The 13594-nt window shown below is 37.8% G+C and overlaps 1 long non-coding RNA gene across 1 annotated transcript; it reads left to right on the forward strand.

Moving 5' to 3' along the window:
• The first annotated feature begins 2097 nt into the window (after positions 1-2097).
• LOC149833985 (uncharacterized) lies at positions 2098-3990 on the forward strand. Its single transcript, XR_016432495.1, has 3 exons — positions 2098-2585; positions 3087-3179; positions 3705-3990. It is a non-coding gene; the product is annotated as an uncharacterized LOC149833985 (long non-coding RNA).
• The last annotated feature ends 9604 nt before the right edge of the window (positions 3991-13594 follow it).

The following is a 13594-nucleotide window of genomic DNA, read 5'->3' on the forward strand; positions in this document are numbered from 1 at the left end:
AAGCCCATTACAAATACTTAAAGAGAGCAAAGATGTATCTACAACAGATAAAACAAAGTGAAAAACATGGTGGTAAGTAGGGGTGGCAAAACCTGACACAACCCACCAACCCGCCTCTTAGGCGGGTTCAGGTTGGGCTTAAACTAACCCGTTTAATAAACGGGTCGACCCACCTAACCCATTTATTAAACGGGTCGGGTTCATGTTAGGGGTATGCCAACCCGGCTGACCCGTTTAATAAACGGGTTAGGCGGGCGGGTCAACCCGCCAACCTGCCAACCCGTCTGTCGACCCGCCAACCCGACCCAACCTGTTTATAAACGGGTTGGCAGGTCGTGTCGGGTTACCCGTTTAATAAACGGGTCGGGTTCGTGTTTGCCACAACTGACCAGTTTAATAAACGGGTTGGGTTCGGGTTGATGTATGCTGACTTGCCAACCCGTCGGGTCGACCTGCCAATCCTACCCGATTGCCACCCCTAGTGGTAAGGAACACTGCCAATGTATAGTTATAAGGAGGGTTTCCCCTTGCTATAAACAAAAAAAAAAGGTTTTGTTTAGATCTTTTTTTATTTTGCAGTGTTTTATTTAATTTTTTTTAGAGTAGACCACGCATAATTGGTGTGAAACATGGGGACAAAATGGAAGCAGATCAGGTCATGCTAAAAATTTTGCATTTTGGATGAATGCCACGTGGTTTTGTTGACTTTTGAGCTTTTTCAAATGCAAATCGGATGGCCACGATGTCAGCATGAGCGAAAACACTTATTTTCAGCATGACCTGATCTGCTTCCCATAATTATCATGGTCTAAAGCAATGTTGTCAGTATCGGTGTGTATGGGCCGATATGCATCATATCGGCGGAAAATCGATAAGCTTTACTCTTGAATCAACTATTTTTTAATAAATGTAAAAAACATATTTTAATTTATTTTTTAATATTATTTTAATAGTTTTAACATGTATCGCATCCTGATTGAGACGTAATATTTTTTAATTATTTTTTGGCCCAGTCAAAACGATTCACTTGACGTATCTGTATGGCCGATTCACCTGAATCGTTGGCCAAATGATGCCTAGCCGATACCAATACTGCCTCCCTTTAAATTCTATGCTTGGTGGTTGTCTGAACCGGAGGAATTGAAAATTATTTCTGATTGTTGGAATTCTCAATAAGTTGGATGACGTGAAATCCAAATTGTTGGTTTGGAAAAAATCTAAGGTGGGCACGCTTGAGGATAAGATCACGTGGTTGCGCAATCATCTCCTACAAAAGAATGAATTATGTGAACCCGTCTTTTGATGATATTGATGCTGAGATTCAGCTGAAAAAAGAGCTTGAGAGGGTCTTCTCTCAAGAAGAATGCCAATTGAAGCAAAAGTCTCGTGTTCAATGGCTCCGAGAAGGAGACAAGAACACAAAATTTTTTTATGGCATATGTTAAAGGAAGAAGGCATTATAATAGTATTAATACACTTCTCATTGATGGCTCCCATGTGACTGATTGTACGCTCATTAAAAAGGAGTGCCTTAATTATTTTCAGTTGCAGACGAAGTTGATAGAGTTGATTCCTTTCCTTGTTGGGAGGGGGGGGACTTCAGGTGTCTTAATCTTGAAAATGAGGCATTGTTTGACTCGATTAAAAAAGTTGTTTTGAGACAAAAGGTAACAAGGCTCCCAGTTCGGATGGGTATACAGGATTGTTTTTCCCAAAGTGTTGGGATATTGTGAGTAGAAATATTATTGTTGCAGTGAATGTTGTAGTGAAAGACTTTTTTGTCAATGGAAAGACAGTGAAGAATGTAAATTCTACCTTGATTTCTTTTATTCTCAAATCTCTCGGTGGATTTCAGTCATGCTAGAAAAAACTAGTCATCCCTAAAATTAAAATTAGCGACGAAATTAGCGATAGAAAAATTCTGTTAGTAAAATCCATTGTAAATTAGCGACAGATTTACGATAAAAAAATTTATCTCAAACTTTGTCGCAACTTCCTGATGAATGAGAGACAGAATTTTTCTGCTGCAAAATCGGTCGCTAATTTGCGATGAATTTTGCTCGCTACTTTTCAATATCAAACGGGTGCGAAATTCTCCCTCCCTCGCTGGGTCATCAATTTTAGTCCATAAATCTGGATATTCGGTGTAATAAACGTGCTGACCGGCGTTTATCGACGATGCCTCGTACGCAACCCGTCGGAACCCAGTGTTGGAATATTGACTTCCCGGGAGCACGACGGCTTGGTGTGGGACCCCCACGTACCCCGGCCCAACCATCATCGGAAAATAACCGAGGAGGATCAGGCTTCTGGGTCTCCTCTGCAGTAGGCGGTGCCGAGGATGACGGCAAGGCGGGAGATCTTAGCCCCCTTGCTGGAGGGTTCGAGTTTGCGGAGGAGCTTGCATACGAGGGCACAGTCCGGAGTTCGCGAAGGAGAGAGTGGGGTACGAGGTTGAGGAAGAAGAGGAGGGGTTTAGAGGACAATCAGATTCAAATGTCTGCAGAGGGACGCCTAAAGAGACTGCTCCTTCGGTATCTACTTCGATCGCCGAAGAGGCAAAGCTATCAGATTTGGAATTTGAGGTTAGGGCTCACTTGAATTTCCCCTTTTTCTTTTTCCTAAAAAAAAAGGAAAAAAATGAATTGTATTGCTATTGAATTAGGGTTCAGCCAATACGCTACTTTCAGAGATTTTTGAAGGTTTTGATATCAGAGGATTAAGTCATCAGAAAAATCAGGCACTTTTATAATTTGATGAGTCAAATAGGGCGTTTGGTTGAATTTATGGAAGGACTATTGACAAAAATGAGGGAATCTGATTGGGAGGTATTGTATGTAATAGATCATAAGCCCCTTCTGACTTTGAGGTTCAATGCATAATCTCATTTGAATAACTGGTGGCCCAAAAATCGCACCTAGTTGTGTTTTTTTTCTTGTTTTGCTATATGTTCATCGACTTATGACTTGGCCACTGGAATCAATCTTTAATGAAGCCACATTTACGGAAATTTTTGAGAGAGTTACTGTGTTCTGTATGATTATAAGGTTCTTACCATTTGGCTTATGGTTTTGTTCTTTTTGAAGCTTTACAGAGAGGTTCTAAACTTGGATGTATTGCAAAGGATCGCTAAATCCGGTATGCCGGATGGAGGCAGGTTTTAGGCAATGACATTGAAGGTAAACTTCATCGATTCTTGAGACATTTGTTGAAACACGTTCATCTTTTTGAAATATAAGCATCATAATGTGATGTATAATTAAGCAAGCATGAGAAACCTATGTGCAAATAACATGTGTGCTTTCTACAACTGGTACTTGCACACACTCAAGAAAGCTCACCAAGCATTATTTAGGAAATATAATTTACTGGATTTATAATATGCCCCCATTAACAGCAAATAGATGCTAGTATGAGGTGGCTATGTGCATTTTCTTAGCAAGATGATTATTGTTTTTCTGTTGCATAAAGTTTCTGCTTTTGTTTTGTTCCTTTAATGAGAGAAGGTATGTATTTTACTGAACTTTTGATAGCTTTTTTGATACTGATATACATAGAATAAACAATCTTAGATTTAAGGAATGCATTGAAGTTGTTCAAGTTTATATCTCATTCTTACATCTACATGAAGATACTAGTTACATCAACTAAATATTATCAATGTTTTGTGGTTCTGATGAAAGTGCTTTAATGTGAACATGCAGGCCCTGTTAGCAACATCCTAGTGGCCAAACAGCCAAGTGCATTGAGCAGTACTTTAGCTCCCAAGCGCAGAGCTTTGCCGCCACTATTGCAGAGATATGTAACTGCTGAGGTGGGATACCTAGATAGCAGATGTTATCCTTGTTGACTTAGAAAAAGATAAAAAACTATGTAAGCTAAAGAATTTTATTGTAGCATTGGTGAAAGGATTGCACTCAAATCCAACGTCAATGATAAAAAAAAGTAGCAGGAGTGGTCAGTATTCTAAATTTCTAACATTGGTTGTAAGGATTCTGTCCATTATGCTAAATTGCATGTCACTGCTATGCATTCTCATCAAACTTCATGACCAGAAAGTAGTTTTTGGGCCCTTTTACATATTACGGTTATGCTGTTAATTGTTGCAATAGCAATCCATATTACTTATGTATTTGTATTATGGGTATTTTGTGGAACAATGACGTTATGCTCTTTTCCTCTTCTGGATAAATAAAAAATTTTATTTTGTATATCAGATTTATGTATTGGTGACTATAAAAAATTGTATGTAATAATTTGGATATGAAGTATAAAAATGTAGTTATGCACTATTTAGGCATATAGAATTTGATGTGAAGTATTTATATTTCAATTTTAATTTTTTTAAAATTATTTTAAAAAAATTTATGATGGATTAGCGACAGATATGTATCTGTCGCAAAACTAAATTCGTCGCTTATTTAGCGACGGATTAGCGACAGATATGTTCCGTCATGAATTAGCGACAAAAAATTTGTGACGAACGCTATCCATCGTTAATCTATCGCCAATCTGTCACAAAATAATTTAGCGACAGATAACGTCCATCGCTAATTCGCATTTTTCTTGTAGTGTTGCCCTTTGTAAAAAAAAATTATAAGATTATATCTAAGGTGATGGTAAATAGGATGGAAGATATTCTCACCAGACTGATTTCTAAGAATCAAGGGGCATTTCTCAAAGGTAAGGATATTCCCAAAAGCATGCTCCTTGCTCATGAGTTGATTGATTTCATTCATAGAAAGAAGATTTCAACTTTATGTTTAAAGCTAGACCTGTCCAAAGCATATGATAGGGTGTCCTGAATTTTTTTTGAGAGTTCCCTCATCCAATTGGGCTCTCACCCAACTTGGGTGAGTAGAATTATGTTGTGTGTTTCTTCGGCCTCGTTTCAAATTGTGGTGAATGGTATCCCGGGTAAGAAGTTTTGGAGCTCTCGTGGATTGAGACAAGGGGATCCGATTTCTCCTTATTTGTTTCTTGTTGTGATGAAATGATTGATTAGAAGGCTGAAATTGTGTGAGAATCTCAACCAGTTGGACGTTATTCGAATCCCTCATCTTGAGCACAATGTGCTACATCTATTTTTTTGCGAATGATGTTATTCTATTCTGCAAGCCCATGAAGGATCAAGTGAGCAAGTTGAAAGCTATTTTTGCAGAGTTTGAATCAGCGACAGGTATGAAAATAAACAACTTAAAATCAAGTATAGTACCTTTTAATGTTGATGCTGATATGGCTGGTCAGGTTTCTTCTATGGTTGATTGGCAATTAATTAGGTTACCTCTTAAATATTTGGGCCTACCTCTTTATATCAGGAAGCCTAATACAACTATGTGCCAACCTCTCATTGCTAAAATTTAGCAACTTATTGAAGCTTGGAAGGCTAAGCTTTTATGCAGGGAGAATTTTACTCGTTCAAAATACGTTGACTAGTATCCCTGTTTTTTGGATTCTATCCTTCAAAGTTCTTAAGAAGGTACCAGTGCAGTTGGAAACAATGCTCAGGAATTTTCTATGGTTGGATTCTGAATCTGAGAGACGACCACACCTGGTGGCTTGGGATCTTCTCTACAAACCTAAGCTTGAAGGTGGTGATGGCATTCGTCTGATTGAAGAGCTGAATATAGCTTATCTGGCCAAGCTTGCTCTTGATGTGTACTTGGGTGACTCTAAATTTAAATTTATGAGAAATAAATGTCTCCGTAATAGAAGTTTCTGGGGAGCCAATAACATTGTTACTTGGGGGCTTGAAAGGGTATTTTTTGGGGTTGGCAGCATGTGGAAGTCTTCTTGTCATGCAGGGTTTCAAATGGTGCCGGGACCCGGTTTTGGACTGACACATGGTTGGGACCCCCACTTATGTCTCTCATCCCTGAGAGAGATAGAGCTCGGCTGGTTAATGTGAAGGGGGACTTTTGGGAAGGTCACCAATCGCTAGTATTGTGTGGTCAGCATGCACTGAACAATATGATGCGTTGGGGTGGCCTGAGTGCTTTAAGAATCAAATCTGGTTGTTTGTGAGGAACGGTCTGGTTGCAATATCACTTTTGGATGGGTGATTCTTTATTGTTGACTATTAGATTTGCTTAGAGACTATGAACTAGTTTCTTATGCGGCTTATCATCATGATAGATTTCTCTTAGTAAGGGGAATAAAAAGGGTGAGAAGTTTCAGTGTCATTGAAGGAGAATGTGCCGAAAAATTTAGAGAAATAATCTTTATTTATCTTTAATTTGTTTATACTGTATCATTAAAAAAAATAAAATAAAACATATTGCGGAAGCATACTCGAATCCATCGTTGCACCGGTAGATCTTGATGAAGTTTTGATCTTTCAAAACCTTTTTTAGTGTCTTTTTCTTCTTCTCTAATCCAAATAAGAGAGTCTCTTTCTTCATGGTTCTTCATGGGGGAAGAAAAAGAAACCTCCACTATATATGGTTTTGAGGACTATAACCCATTTATAACCACTACATTATATATCTTTTTTTCAATTCAACTTATCATAAAATAAAAAATTGACATATAAGGGTATATTAAGTATCTACACATTATTATAACTATACTCTATGAGATGTCATATGGCCCAACTGCATAAGATCACTTTGAATAGACTCATATCTTAATTTATAATGCATGATTAATTACATATGTAGGCCCACGCAAAATATCTAACAATCTCTCATTTTGACCACATATGTCATTATACAATCACCCATTATACAATAACTTTATGAGTTTAATAACACTATCTTACCAAATGACTTCTCTAACAATATGGTCTATTGATCATGTCAACATTGAACCAAAGTAATTTTCATTGCATTCATCTTAAATAGACCCATCAATGATCACATATATTGACAACCAACGACATAAATTAATTAAGCATGGATATGAAGCATGAAAATTATATGTAATGTGATTTGAATATGCCTATTTTCAATTGGTCTTGCCTTATTCTTCAATAAGATCACAATAAACAAGTACATAGTGAAATTAGAACCTGAACCTTATACTCTGTAGTAAAAAAAACTTTATCTTTAATCCATAACATTCAAATACAAACTATAAACTAGTTTCTTATGTGGCTTATCATCATGATAGATTTCTCTTCATAGGGGGGATGAAAAGGTTCGGAAGTTCCAGTGTCATTTAAGGAGAATGCTCACATATTTTCTCATAAATTCAGCCGAGTAACCATGTCATTATGTTATCTGATAGCGTCAGATGGCGCAGAGCGATGACTGCAGCTTTAGAAGGACGTTGTGCCTCCTCTCTTGCCTGTGCTATTTACTCGTCATAGTCATGTCTATGTGTGCATAAAGTTATGCACAAGGGGCCCCTTCTCTGGCCATGGGCTATATCTTATTTTTGCTTCGTACATGTGATAATCTCTTTTGGAAGGACAAGCTACCCTATTTGGGCAATCGTTTGTAATGTTTTCTGATTCTTTAATATAATTTATGGGTAAACCCCAGCGTCCTTCTTTTAAAAAAAAGCTCTGGAGAAACCAAAGTTCAAAAAACTGGGGTTGGTATACCCACATAATGATTGTTTCCTAGGGAAATTAAAAAAAAAAAGCTTGTCTTCGCAGTGGGTACTTTTACTAGCGAAGGCTGTTATAAGAAACTAGTTTCTTTGCACACAAGCCACACAATCAGCAAAGTGGTCGCCACGATGGTCACACAAGTCTGCAATGTTGGCAATTGCTGTCACAGTTTGGCAAGACTCAAGAACTACCTTTATTTTCTTCTTTTGGTTGCCTTCACATTATTAAACACATGCAAGCCTATCCCTTGAGACCCTTTTTTTTTAATTCCAAGATTTCTTTTAGGGTTTGATTGGATGCACCCACTTAATTAGCTCTCAAATATAATCTGCTACTACTATGTAGGTATTTGGTTTGAACAAGAGTGAGTTTATGGATTGTGGCTTGGAAGATAGTTCCCACTTCTCTTTTTTAACAGGCATTCAACTTTGCTAGAGCTCTAATTAATAAGTATGTCGACTTTGTTTTAAAAAATATGCAAGAATGAATAGGGTGCCAGGAAACATCTGAGAAACATTCAATTAGGGATATGCTTTTTCTCTTTCACAGACTGACTTTCTTCTATCTTTCCTTTGTATTTGGAATCTTTTAAGTCATCCTTTCTCTTTTGCTTTTCGTAATGGGTGTCCCTGTTAAAAACAATCTAAAAGTTGAAGGGTGCAAAAAAGATGTCATGAATGGATTATATTCTTAAAGCATGATGCCTTTGCCACCTTTAGTGCAGATAACCTTCAGAACCATATTTTGTAAATGAGAAGGAAATTGGAAAATTTGAACTTCGAATTTAAAACTCATCTTGGTTATACAGGTCCCCATCATGTTTTCTTTTTTCTTTCATTTTTCCTAGCAAAAAAGCAGAGTATGCCCTTCTCATGATTATAGGTTTGTTGGCTAACTCGGACTACGAGGCCTAAAGCGTGGTGTCTACCACTAGGTTGAATGGGTCACTTAGTTTGAACTAGTTTACTTGAGACCACATGAATCATAATCATGTTACACCCTATGTCTTTTTAAAATAAAAATAAAATTATTAATTAACTCTCAAGATGAAGTGAATTACATAGAAGATTTTGAGTGACGAGGTATCACTCAAGAAGGAAGGGATGGTGATTACATTAGATGATGCTCACTTATCCCATTGGTAAAGCGCCAACAAAATGAAGATTATAATTGTAGACTAAGTACATCTTGAGGTCCTTCTTCGAACATCTCAAGCATATTACATCGCAAAGCCTCTGTGCAAAGGTATGATGAGTCCCTTTAATCGATGGTTTGAAGATAATGGAGCAAGATCACACAAAGGATCCCTGAAACAACCTTAACCACTATCTGGTAACACCACTGTCATGGTTAAATTTTTGAAGTGCCTAATAAAGTTGGTAACACTTTGATGCATCAATTGATCTCAACAAACTCGAAATCCAATATTAGACATTGCAGGAGGTATAATTTTTGTAATTTTTTAAAATTCCACTTTATTTTCCTTAAGGATATCAAATGGAAGGGGTAATAGTAAGGAACTCTCTAGTGAAAAACTGTAAAAAAAAAATTACACATTTGACCCTTCGGATATGATTTACATGTTTGTTTTAGTAAAAAAGTGACCTTTGGATCAATGCTTTTGCAACGTATACATTGGATTTTCCAGGGGCTGAAAAATCAACAGCGTACCGAATTTTCAGCCCTCAGAAACATATTTTTACATAAGAAAACAAATTATGATTCAAGGGTACATTCTTACTACTTCAACCATGCTAAACCCATCCATGTGATTAGATTTGCTCAAAAACCCTTCCCTATGAATTCCAGCTAGAGAGCTCCTCACCCAAGAGGGTAGAAAGTTGAAAATGTTTTCCCCCAATAGAACATGTCTAAATTATCGATCTATGGAAGCTCCCTACAAGGAACTTATTGATGTAGACTCTATAAAATCATTGTACACACCATTCAACACAAAGATGATAACATGGCACTTTGATTTTATTATATTTAAGTTGGGCCATATTCAAAGTCGAATCTTGGACTAAGGAATAAAGATAATAACCTAAACCTAAGCCCATTAGCATGCGTGATGCACGGGTTTTCTTTTTTTTTCATTTTGAAAGGCATCTTTTGGTTTTGTTTTTTATTCATTTACATACTACTTGTCGTGGAGAAGAATATTACATGGAAATCATGCATATAATAAGAAGAAAAAAGAAAGGAAACAATGAAAACGTGAAAGGAAAAGAAAGAAAAACACCCACAATAAACAGATTGAGATGAAAGGATGATGCAGCACAAATGTTTAGATATGATACAGAGCAGTAACATGTAGTTATGTTTGTTTGGTTGGTATGAGGCGCTTGTCTTTTTTTTTTTTTTGTGATGAATCTTTGAGGGTCCAGCCTTAAGACATGAGGACAGTGGATCAGCTATCTCACAATGATATCTGTACAACCTGTGTCGCGCAAAGGGTTTGAAACGTGGTGATCAGTTCTTAAGATTTTCTGAAAAGTAAGATATGAAGACAAACTTTTAAAAAAATTCAATCAATAGAAAGATTATTTTAACATATAAAAATGCATTTTTAATGAAATATTATTCAAATATTAAAACAATGCTTCTACATGTCAGAATTGTGCCAGCTTATCATAACCTGTCCAACTCCTGTCACCCATAACACTCGCTGTAAATGGCGTGTCATTGTGGCTTAGCTTATCATAGGCATGACTCTAGGAGAATCTACAGCATGATGTTCTGGCCTCCAAACACATCTGGACACTCACCCTAACCAACTAGACGACGACCTGTGGTGGGCTCATTAGTTAATTACTTAATCTCTTGCAGCACTAAGAACGTATAAATGTGTGGCAAACAGCAAAGTCCTCACCAACCTTAAGGGGATTGTCATAGTGGGAGGACGCCATAGCTGCTAAGCGAGTGATCAGAGTGCCATTCTCAGGGGTGTCAACCCCTTGCATATAAGAAAAGACAAGGGTATTACAACCCTTGCTCACCATGCCGAAGCAAGGCTACTCCCTGAGTACAAAGGGTATGACAAGGGTTTGCACCATTGAAAACGCAACCCTTAGTACAACAGTCATAGCCAACACAACTAGGTCTCTGATCACGGGTTGATTTTCCCGCTTCTCATAAAAAAAAAAAGTCACAATGCTTTCTGGTACTATATACCACCTAGTTTTTAAAACTCTATAGTGTAGCTGATGATCATTGAAAACTTGGTAATGTTGGCTTAGTGTTGCTAAGCATTAATAAAATATGAATGTGCCTGCAATAATATCAGGATTCAGGAGTTCTGCTGAACTATCATTTCCCATAGTAATTCTCGTATTACCAGAGAGCCGTTTTCTGATCGATTATTTTGTTTCTTAAAATTATAGTTTTTTTTTTTCGACAGAGAAAGCTGGGGGGTTAGGCCGACCCCAAACAGTTATACAATTGTACCATTTGGGGTTCGAACTTGCAATGTCCCAACACAAGGTGACGTGCACTAACTGCTCCTACCAGACAAGCCGAGCCCCCGTTTGGTATAATAAAATATGTTCAGTTTCATCTTTATTATTGTTCTGTCACTTTAATAAATTGGGTTAGAGATAGAAAGCTTACAAAAGCCTTAAGTTCGGGAAAAACTTCATGCAGGTCGAGGGAATTTGTACTTAATAGATGCTTCTGCTGTCTTAAGATTTGGTCTAAGAGGCCACACCTGCGCCCTAAATCTTCATTAGACAACATTGAATTTAACCACCATTTTTCTGAAAATCCAGAATTTTATTGACTTCTGAATTTTCTCCTACATCAGAACTGCTCTGGATCTAAAAAACAAGGGAAAAAAAAAGGAAAATTTCATTTAAGGGCGTATTTTTTTTCTCTAATTTCAAAAAATGAGCCTTTCTTGATATGAGCCTCTTTTCTCCTGAAAACTACCAAACAAAGGCTTACGTAATCATTTTTTTCATAATTAAATGTCCAAAATTCTTACCCTTGTCTTTTGAACGAGGATGAACAAGTATCCTTCAATTATAAAGGACAGTACAGGAAACCAAATCATGTTTTTCAAGATGATGGATATTAACTTGAGGTTCATATTTGACGGTTGGAAAACTGTGGCCCATATCCAGAATTTCAGAAAAGTTAAGCTCATTTTTTGGATTGAAGGCAAAAGGTTAACTCCTAAATGAAACTTTTTCTGAAAAATAAACATATGAAGGTTTCATGTTCTTGGTGGTCCTGAGCATCTACCTTTGCAGTTGTATGAAAATTTGAAAATCTAGTGAGTTCTTAATTTTGTATGCAAGGTGTCCTCAGCAGACATCATAATTGTATGTAGGTGGGACTAATCATTGATAAATAAAAAAATGTGCAACTGAAGTAAATAACATAAAATGAGAATGAGACACGTCAAGGAGAGCATTAGTCGCTTTGGAAAGTCAATGCACAAATCACTCTTTGTATATACAGGTTGTCTCTTTTAACAAAAACTAAACCTAAAAAATAAAAAATAAAAAAGGGGGAAATTCCCTGAGAAGCAATTGCCAACATCAGGACATGGTTGCCACTTAAAACAGAAATCCTTAAAAACTAATCAATGTATATCCCCTTTCTACAACCATTGTCTTTGGTTAGGTGAAGGGAAAACACCTTCATTATTGGTAAAATTCTTGAGGTCTCCCCCTGCCTACCAGAGAACACCCAGCTTCGACCTTGTTGGTGAGGGACACCGCCATTGATATGGAACTATAGTCATCCCATATCAGTAGGGGTGTCAACGGGTCGGGTTTATCCAGACTCGACCTGAACCAAACCCTATAGGATCCGGGTATGGTGATAAATAGTAAGACCTGATTAAGACTCGGGTTCGGACTCGAAGGTCCGATTAATACATTGACGTGGGTATAGTTTGTGAAATTTTATTCCAGACCCAAACCCGACCCGAGTTTCGATTAAGACCCGCAAATTTTCAATGTAAAAATGATAAAAAATATGGTTTTACCGGGTATGGTCCAGGTCTAGTTCATGTAGTTTTTATCTGATCCGGGTATTATTTTTCTTATATATAGTGAACTCGATTAGACCCGGTTCTGGACCTGAACCAAACCCAAAAACCGGGTTCAAGTCTGGTAACACCTGGTCTGAACCAAACACGACCTGTTTACATATCAGGTGAAAACCATAATTGCACCTGGCCGCAAAAGCAAAGCCCTAGTTGGTTCTACAATCACTAACACATCCCTGAGTATAGGCCTAACAGAAATTGGAGCACCTCTAGAGTCGTTCTGTTTAGCAGGTTGAAGATCTAAAGAAGCTTGGATCCTGGAATAGGAGGGGCAATACTCACATAATTAGATCATTTGTCCCCTAATAGATAAAAGAACAAGTATTTAAGGATTGTCTAGTGTCACAGGAGCAAATTTTTCACGAAGTTTACCTTCAATGCGGCCTGCACCACTTATCCAAGTACAGCAGCCTAGCTAACCCAAGGACAATCTAAGGAAAAGCACAAGACTTAGATGTGCAAGGGACACTTAGAAATGAATAGGTACACACACCCAACCCACAGAGACACTCTGAGTTTCAAAGGGTTAACGCTGGCTCGTTTTATTGCTATACACTTAACTTCCTAAATGCCCAACAAGGGTCTATGGGGAGCCAACATGTTACACTATGGCCTTGTACAAGTGTTTTGCGTTGCCTCACTCAAGGCCACTCTGATGCAGTTGACTACTGCGACACACAAAGATCAGGATCACCTCCTTCATCCAGGAACTAGTCCTTAGCACTGTTTGCAGACCGTTGTGTCCTGCAGCCCAAGTCTTCCTGCATACCTTCAACAGCTCTCAGCCCATCTCTGGCCTCTACATGAGCTTTGCTTGTGCTTCACGTATGGATGCACATCAAACCGAGATGGCTTGAGCTCGGCTCGAAGCTCGTTCATATTTTAAATGAGCCAAACTTGTACATGGCTTTGAGGCTGAGACGAGCAAATGACCCGAGCTTGATCGGCCTACTGAGCTACATAAGGCTCGGATAAAAGTATAT

Source organism: Nuphar pumila, chromosome 6 (genome assembly GCF_984573655.1).
Source record: "Nuphar pumila chromosome 6, dmNupPumi1.hap1.1, whole genome shotgun sequence".
Lineage (NCBI taxonomy): Eukaryota > Viridiplantae > Streptophyta > Magnoliopsida > Nymphaeales > Nymphaeaceae > Nuphar > Nuphar pumila.